At 45.5% G+C, this 9,636-nt stretch overlaps 1 long non-coding RNA gene across 1 annotated transcript; it reads left to right on the plus strand.

Moving 5' to 3' along the window:
* The first annotated feature begins 1,534 nt into the window (after positions 1-1,534).
* LOC119099715 (uncharacterized) lies at positions 1,535-6,289 on the plus strand. Its single transcript, XR_005094406.1, has 3 exons — positions 1,535-1,585; positions 4,412-4,926; positions 5,167-6,289. It is a non-coding gene; the product is annotated as an uncharacterized LOC119099715 (long non-coding RNA).
* The last annotated feature ends 3,347 nt before the right edge of the window (positions 6,290-9,636 follow it).

Raw genomic sequence — 9,636 nt, forward strand, 5'->3', positions numbered from 1 at the left:
ATGACAAAACAATGTCAGTTTGCCTGACATGATCACCATAACCAGGCAACCAATTACTAAAATGCAAGATTTCACACATATAAACATGATAGCTAGAACTGTGTTCAACTCAAGCTGGATTGGGAATCCACTTATGAGTCAATCATCTTGGGGCGAGCTATAGGCTGCATCTGCTCATTGCGGAAAATGCTAGTGTGGGTCATGACTTGAACCACATATATCAAACATTTCATGACCTGAGTCATGAGCTAATTATTTCCCACAAAGTTACATCAGTGAGTTACATGGCTCAAGTCAGATTGGCAGCACATGACAATATGGTGCACCCTAGGCAAATCCACACCTTATTTCAGTGTCAAAATTAACACAGTGCCACATAAGTTATACAACTTTTTGCAGCCTCAGCACAGAAGTGTTATCACAATTTCTAAACAGAAAAGCCCATGTTGTACATCCTGAAGTTTGCCAAATATCTGCCAGAAGCCAGAGAATAGATAGATGTGTATGTATACATATATGCATGCACATACATATGCATGTAAATGGCCCAGAGCTTGATATTTGATTTTGCAATCTGCATGAGTCATGCATCAAGTGCTCCAATGTAAGCATGGCCTCAACTTAGTCAAATGAAATATGGAACAGCTGGGTCATGAGCTGAGTCAGATTCCAGTCTGTAAGCCAGTCCGGAGCTGGTTCAAGACATTCGATTCAAACCCGAAGTCTTATACTAACCACATCTCGAGACTAGTATCCCATTCCTTGCACTACCCGGATGACAATATCTTTTTCAATGCCCTATAGTCCAGGATATATCATTATCACATTCAGCCGGTAGATACCACTTCTAAAAATTACACGCGAGTTTCTCCACGCACGCTTCCCAATCACTTCCACCACCTCCCCACTAACCACCAAGGCACCACCGACCGACCTCGCCGCGCACCCCTACCGCGTACTGGGAGCAACTCGCATTCAAATGAGAACTGAGATCCCAAAATGGTGAAGGTTTTCTACTTCCATCGAAAGAAAAGAAATTCACGACGTCCACCTCTACACAGCCTCATTTCCTCTGGCCAGCTTTGGGTTACCGGTCTGCTCTGTTTAGTATCTATACGTACTAAACTCCGTCACTTTTATTACCTATCGGTACTAAACACCGTTTCCCCTCTTAGTACCAATACGTATTAAATATTCTCGAGGATGTGTTGGCATGAATATTGGACAAGCATCTTAGCCACAAGCTACCAGTAGTAAGAACTGTGCATGCTTCATAGGAGTGCGATGCTGTGGCCAGGTCTTTTACCTATTCCCCCATTGTTGATGTTTAGAATAGGGAGCGTGTATATCGACTCATGAGTCGATTTACTGAAAACGGCCCTTCTGTGTAAATCACGTCGGATCCGAGTCGATTTACACACAACTACACCACTGTGTAAATCGAGTCAGATTCATGACGTCACGTGTGCGCATGCGCACTCGCCTGCATTTGCGACCGTGTCCGCACCGACGCGCGGTTTTGAGCGCCGGGCGTGTCGAGGTGCGGGTGAGGGTGGGTGTGGTGCGCGGCAAATGAGGATTGAAGGTATGTGCATATTGTGCGTGCATGAAGGTATGCGCATGTCGAATCGAGTCACAGATCAATGAAAGTAATTTCATTAAATAGGTACACTTGGCCAGAGACGAGGCGTAGGTCAAAATCAGGGTGCTTTCAACCAGGGACGACGCAGCAATGGCATAGGGGCTGTCCCCGCCCCCTCCCCCTCCCATTGCCGGCAGACGGGTAGATGGCAGCAGTTCCAAATCAGGATCTCCTTAAACTTTGAGGACCCCTTTTGTGGATTGAAAGTATGCTGTTCTTGGTGACAAAGCCCTTTCACGTGCCGGGAGGCCATGTTGTATGGTACCAATGCCCTTTGTTGCAAAATTATAAGGTTCTGTTTGTTTTATTGTCAGCATCTATTTACCTGGATATAATGCTTATAACAGTTTGGTAAAAGAACATATGCCTGCAATTTTCCTTTCCCTTCAACTTTCAAGACAACATTGCCCATGAGGCCCCCTGTGAGGCAGCCCCATTTTGCTTAGGAGGCCCCTTGGATATCCTCCCCCCAAACCAAAAATCCATGGTGCCATTCCCTCTGTCAGCATCAGCAGGCTGGACTGATTTTCCCTCACTTGTTTCTACTTTGTATTTAGGTAATTCATTAAAAGTAGCACATACTTTGTACCTATACATTTTGTCACAAATGGGAGCAGGTTTTGTCAGCTGATTGAATGTTACAGTGCTTATGTATAAGATAATGGTGATCTTCAGCTGATTTGTTGAATGCCTGTCTTCTGGTTTGAAAAGGAATTGGCCCATCCTGGCTGAAAGCAAGACTGGGTAGGTGTTTTCATCAAAATCTGTGGATTTTGTGGAAATGCTGGAAAGTACTTTACATCAGGTGGTATTAATTTAAGAAAAGATTTGACCAGTACATATATGCTTCTAAGAAAATGTATTGAAAGCTGTAAAGTAACAGCTGGGAATGATTAAGTTTTTTCAAAGTCTAGCATTGACAAGGAGATATCTTGTAAGCGAGGTACACAATTGTAACAAAACAAGTGGCCAAAAACAGTTATTTATCAATTTTAAAAACTTTGAGAAAACAGCAGCTGTGTTTGAAAAGCAAATTTGGATCTGGTGAGGCAAGGAAGGATGTTACTGGAGATCTTAGCTTCATCAACATGCATTTTAGGACCCACTAAGGTTAGAATGCAAACAATAAACATGATTGTTGTTGTTCACAACTGTTCACATACTCTTTGCATGTATGTAAACTTATTTAAAAGCAGTGTTTAGATCATATATATATATATATATATATATATATATATATATATATATGTAAGAAAGCTGTAGGTGTGGCTGACTGACAAGGACCATGCTGAGAAGTTGGCCATCACAGAGGTCTTCCCGGACTGTGACCAGTTTCTATGCAGCTTTCATATGCTAGCAAACATGCTGGCTTTTTCAGTTTGTTTTCATAACCTATCAAGGTTGCAAATTGGATTGACTCTCCTCATTGCCCTTGTTTGTCTAATATTATTACTTAATGGCTTGATCATCCTCCACGGTGGCAAAAAAGCTGAATGTGTGCTGAGTGATCCCTGCATTATACATCAGTGGTTGAGCCAAACTAGGCTTTAAACATTTTATGTGGTATACAGCCTTGATAACTTTTTCTTATAGCACTAATGGTCTGGCTCTTGTCTCTGGCCCTGATAGTCTAATGTAGTGCTCCTGCAATCTGGTGCCCTGGCCCCTGATGTTCTAGATCAGAAGGCCCAATGTTGTGTTATGGTGAGCCCTTTGCTGGCTTGGCAGGCTGTGTTACAAGCCAGGAAGCCCTGTACTGGATTAAGAGGCACTCTATTCAAGAGGCCCCTTTGATGCATCAGATAGCAGCAGTTCAAGGTCAGGGCTTCCTGACCTGATATTACTGCCCTTGAGAGTCTGGCAAGGTACTCCTACCTCCTGGTACTCTGGCCCCTGGTGGCCAGACCTGACACTCCTGCCCCCCATGGTCTGACCTGGTACTACTTCCTCCTGGTGGCCTTACCCGGTACCACAACTTGATGGTGTGAATTGGTACCAGTGCTCCTGGTAGCATAATACTGCTGTCTCATGGTGATCTGACGTGGTACTTGTGCCACATGGTAGAAGGACTTGATACCTCTGCCCCTGATGGTCTTATCTGGTACCCCTGTGCTTAGTGGTTGGGCCTGGTATTCCTGCCACCTGATAGGGTACCCCCACTATTGATGGTCTGACCTGGCACTGCTGCTGCCAGCTGGTCTGACCTGGTACCCATGCCCCCTGCTTGTTTGGCATGGTGCCTTGTGCCTGATGGTCTGACCTGGTGCTACTGATGATCAGACCATCAGTGCGTGGGGTCACCAGATCAGACTACTGGAGTTAGAATTACCAGGTCAGGCCACCAGGAGGTGGGTACCAGATCTACCCCTAGTGATCTGACCTGGTACCCTGATGATTTGACCTGGTACCATGATGATTTGACCTGGTACCCCTGATGATCTGACCTCTTACCCCTGATGATCTGATCTGGTACCCCTGATGATCTGACCCAGCACCCCTGATGATCTGACCTGGCACCCCTGATGATGTGACCTGTGACTCCTGATGATCTGACCTGTGAATCCTGATGAACTGACCTGTGACTCCTCATGATCTGACCTGTGACTCCTCATGATCTGACCTGGAATCCCTGCTGGTCTGACCTAATATTCCTGCCTCCTTGTGGTTCTTGGTATGCCAGCTGGCAAACTAGCTGGTTGTGCTTTGCGCATAATGTCTGTGGACATTACTGGGCAGTGCACTTAGCTAACATACTTCGCTATGTTTCAGACGTATAGCATCTCAACAAAAGATAGAAGATGCCTGTGTTGAGGAAAGGTGACTGTTTTCATTCCTTTGATGAGCTAGATGCCCATATCCGTGAATTGGAGGCCGAGACGAATGTGAAGTTTTTCAAGTCGAGCTCTGTCACTCTTGGTAAATTTCTTCAGACAAATCCTGGGCACTTCATTTCAAAGTTGGTTGCTGACCGTGCTGACAAGGAGGCGCTTTTGCAGCAGAAAAAGTACCGTCTCGTTAAATTTTCATGCACTCATGGTGGGCGCCAGTACGAAAGCAAAGCTGGTGATCGTCGTGTCCGAAACACGAGAACCAAAAAAGTCGGCTGTCCCGTAAGCATCCTAGTGTTTCTGGAAAAAGTCATTGCGTTTAGAGATTAGGGACATCTCACTGGAGCATTCCCACCCGGTGTCGAAGGCAAGCTTTCTGCTGCAGCCAGAAAATCGTCGCCTGCCTGCGTCCTAAAGGCAGCGTCACCACAGTCGTGGGATCAGCAAAGAAATAAGGTAAGCTTGCTTGTTGTGAATTGATGCGACCTTTCATTGACAATTGTTAGTAAAACCACGTCTCGAACAGTAATGAGTCGGGAAATATGACCGGCTCATATGCGGTGCGTTTCCGGTCATGACTAACTTGTATCGATCAATAACACATGGTACGGCGTAAAACTAGGTCATAATGTTTCTGCTCAGTGCGTACTATGTCTTGATGTAAGTTTTTCTTAACGTGTTCCTTTTTTTCTTCAGAGTACTGAACAGCAACGGTGGATGGTGGGAGCGCTGGATTACACCGTCCACGTACTCGGCTTTAAACCCGCCATCATCATGCACCGCGTGGTCACGGTGTTCCACGAATTTGACATAACTTCGTTCATCGGAAACGCCTGGACTTCCCGGATACCTGTAGAGCTCTTAGGCTTCTTCTATTGTAGAGAACAGGCTCGATATCTATATTCGTTTGCATGTCATGATGTGAATAGCTAGTTTGCCAAGATACATCTTCATGTACATATATGAGTATTGCAAGCCCATCCAGAGACTTTGAAAGGCTGAAAGCGTTTCCGACTATCTGTGTTGATTGTTTCCAAACTGGATAAGCTTTGTTAAATAGCACCACTCACCAAGTAATGGTTGCTTACGTCCAACCTCCTGCGTCCCTGGATGTCCTTGCACTATCTCCTCACTAGTCGAGATGAACGTTGAGCGAGCTTAGATCTGTCGTGTACCTGAACTAAGTAGCTGAAGTGAACTAAGTAGCCTCGTCAAATGTCTGATGCGTTCTTCGTCGACAGTTCCACATATGCGAGAACTGACTGGGTAATTGTATACTTGCCCCATGCGAGGAAGACGCATACAAATGTATGTACAATTTTGCTTTGTGCTAGTTTAACCAGTGACCGCTAAGGAGAATGTGTTTTAAAAAATACCAACATGAGAACATTGCTTTGGCTACTTATTCAATGTGTCGGGCCGCTGTTATATAATTGTTTAGTGCGTTCAACAATTCTCAGCCATGGTTGTTATTGGTGTTTTTTGACACTGGTTGTGCTCGCACGCTTTGAATCTAGTCAAGAAGAACGTTGATGATTGTGCGTAGTGGTGGGTTTCCATGCATCTCAGCACTCAGGGTGTGCCTTTGTTAGTGTACGGGATTTGTTGGCATGTGAGAAAGTTTTCCTGACAACACGGCATGTCTGGCCGCTCCAATGCGGTAAAATACCTGCGCTGTTGTGACATGGTTGCTACTTCTCATTGCATGCATCTGTGATAAGCTCGTACGGCTGCGTGCCCAGAACTGCATTTCGCGTACCTTCCAAGGCTGTGGTTATCCCAGAGAGGTCATTGACCTCAATACTTTAATACATTTAAAGCTGACCAACCCTGCTGAAGTGATTATAGCGCGTTGTGAAGATGTCACGTATCCACAAATACGCCTGAGGAAATCCATCAAATGTCTTGTGAGTTTCTTCCGTATGCGCAAGACCACTGGCAGCTCTAATGACACCTCTCATTGCGAATGCGTGGCTGGGTCATGTTCAGCTCATTTCAATCACAAATTATTCAGACAGCTGGGTTGTTTGACTCGGTACGATTGCAACAGTAGTATCGGTGCAATATTTAAAAAAAAAACCGCGCGACCAGATTCGCACGATATCAATCGTCCCTTCGTTCTAACAACTTGGCCAACAGTAAATTATGTATCAAAATTTAAGCCGTCAGAATATATCGCGAAGCGGTAAACAAGCAATGATTACACAACAGGGCAGTCTACATCGTTCAGACTGACGCAAAGCACATTGTAGGCGTAAGAGGTGGTGGTGGTCGGCGGCAGCGGGATGAGGCCGCGTAAATACGAAAAGACCTGCGTGCTGTCGATAGGTGAGGGCTGGCAGACCCAGGGCGCCCATCGCTGCCGCGCGGGTGACACGCTGGCGTAAAGCTGTGCGTGTGGTGAACAGGGACCGAATCTCCAAAGGAACCCACGAGTCATTAAGGGCCCTGAACACAGCGATGCTGCCACGGGGAATGACTAGGTCACCGCGCCAGCCAAGCGCCTGAACGGTCGCCGCCATTGGATCTTGCTGAGGAGCATCGGTGACGATCCTGGCCCCACGGTTAATCACCCCTTGCACTCTATTTAGGTGATGCGCTGCAGCCACACCCCAGACCGAGAGGCAGTACAGAAGATGAGAACATGGGACTGGATGATAGATTTACGAACCTCGGGTGACGAATCTGTTGATTGTGGTTTGTGGTGGAATTTGTTCATTGTGATTCGTCACAAACAGCCAATATGGTTGGTTGTGGCGGATTCTATGTAAGCGGAAAAGGATGGGGCTGCGCATTTTAACGTAGGATGTGAGCATCTCCCAAGAAAAGGTACCTGCAATAGGACCCCCAGCACCTTCATGGGCGACGAAGGGCTCAATTGGTGTCACGCACTGCCCAGGTAAAAATATAAGGTTTCCTTTCAGGATTGTGGAGTGCCGGGAAGAATAGCTCTTTTGGTCGGCTTCATTTTAAGAGAGTTAGATGTGAAGAAGGAATTAACTACTTGAATGGTTTCCTCCTGTCGTGATTTCAAAACGAATGGTTGGTCTGGATGTGTAGAGTCCAGCAGTTGGGTGTGGTCGGCACAGGGTACTAGATATTCGTGAAGGAGGTAAGATATAGATTCATTCGTAAAATACTGAAGAGGATAGGGTCAACCAAGGGTCGCTGAGGGACACCGTAAATCGACAGAAGAGAAAGATTGCGCTTCTCACCACCCACCTTCGACCAGCAAGGTAACTCCCAAACCAATTCGGATCAATACAATATCACTGCAGCTTTGTCGGATCTACGCCATGGTTAATACATTAAAGGCACGGCTGAAGTTTACGAAGGTGACGGCCACGACGTGCTTAACCCCAATCCGAGTACAGCTCACTCAGCGGCATCGTCCAGGGCGTTTTCGGTTGAGTGACCGAGGATCATGGGTACCGAGGTTGGACGACAGCTGCATGCACACAACTTTATCGTGTGTCTTTTACAAGGCAGGCAAAGCTGATGTGCCTACGAAAATGCTAGCGATTTCACGGAAGACATATTTGTGAAGAGCCGAAGGTAGAAGATAGAAGAGCGAAGAGAATATTTATCGCATTTTATTATTGGCGGTACCCTCATTAGGTACCGCCAATGACTGTCTTTAACAGTGAGGTTCTTTCGGCACAGACGTCTCCAAGTGACCTAAACCTAAAAAGCGTTTCCCATAACGTTACGCAGAAGTGAAGTTCTTGGTTTTAAGTTAGCACCAAGTTGAGCGACTTCGAATTTACAGACGAAAGACTCATCTGGATGTCAAACACACCCATATTGGTACCGCGTGTGAATCAGTTGAGTAGCTTCAGTTGGGTTACTTCACAGTACTAGGTTCAGTTAAGGTACCGAATTGCATTCAGAATGTAGGTTGCATAGGCATGAACGTACGTACGGCCCAAGTTTGGATTTGCCGATTTCGGTTCCAATTTGTTTTTGTTTTTTGAGTGAGGGCTTAACGAAGTCTTCCATGCATTTCTCCAGTTTACCTACCGCGCTATTCAACGTTCCATCATTGCGATTTTCCCGCCCAGGGCAGCGCTACTTAAATTAAGTCTGTTTTTCCAAAGATGACTTCAAGTAGTCCCATTCGAAAATATAATGGCTAGGGTCGGGCATTTCTTGCCATTGCCCCTTGAATGCTCGGTACTATTACAGATGTTAATTACAAGACCCTAGGTTCACCGGAAGTGACCTAACTAGACCTCTGAAATCGAGGATACGCTTGCCACATAGAAACTCTGGGCGAAGATGCATTACTGCATGAGGAGATGTAATCACATCATTGGATTAGGCTTCTAAGACTTGAAGTGCGTATCCTAAACACTGTTACGTAAGTTGCATCACTAATAAATTCTGACAGAACGTTTAACATCCCTAGGCGAACATGGGTCAGCCAAGGTGAAAACATTGCTGACCCCATTTCCATCTACACTCAACGTGCACGGGGTCATGAATATCTCTGCAGAGCTCAGAACAAAAGCTTGGCAAAGCTCTAAGATCTATCCCTTTGGATAGAACCAGCTTAACAATTTAAAAGGAATAAAACCGATGCGTTATTTTGTATGTCATCTAACATCACCTCCCTTCTGTTAATTATTGCCTGCAACAAAATACAGACAGCAAATTGCTTTCCAGTACCTTTCATGGCTTCTTGCCCCAGTGCAGAAAGTTAGAAATGCATAAAACACGCACGAAATCATGCCGGTGGAAATGCATCGGCCAAAGCTGACGAATTTGTGTGTATGAGAGGGGGGGGGGGGGCGTTTCACCATCAAGGAGCCCCTTTAGGAGCCCTCCGCACCCCTCACCCGTTACCAAGACTGGATACAAGCCGCACACTGCAAAGCACCGTGTGGCAAGCATGCGATGCTGCATGGCGTGCCTTGTAAGCAATATGACAAGTTCAGCATCTACTTTTCCTGGTACATACACATGTACACGCGCAAACGCACGCATACTATATTGTATATGTACATATATATATATATATATATATATATATATATATATATATATATATATATGCATATATATATTCGCTTCTCTGGACGGTATGTTCTCAATAAAGTACGCCGATGTGTAGCTTCAGTGATGAAAAAATGAGCTATGCATGGGCAAATGCATATTTTCAGCTTT

Source organism: Pollicipes pollicipes, unplaced genomic scaffold (assembly GCF_011947565.3).
Source record: "Pollicipes pollicipes isolate AB1234 unplaced genomic scaffold, Ppol_2.1 Scaffold_4881;HRSCAF=5763_pilon_pilon_pilon, whole genome shotgun sequence".
NCBI lineage: Eukaryota > Metazoa > Arthropoda > Thecostraca > Pollicipedomorpha > Pollicipedidae > Pollicipes > Pollicipes pollicipes.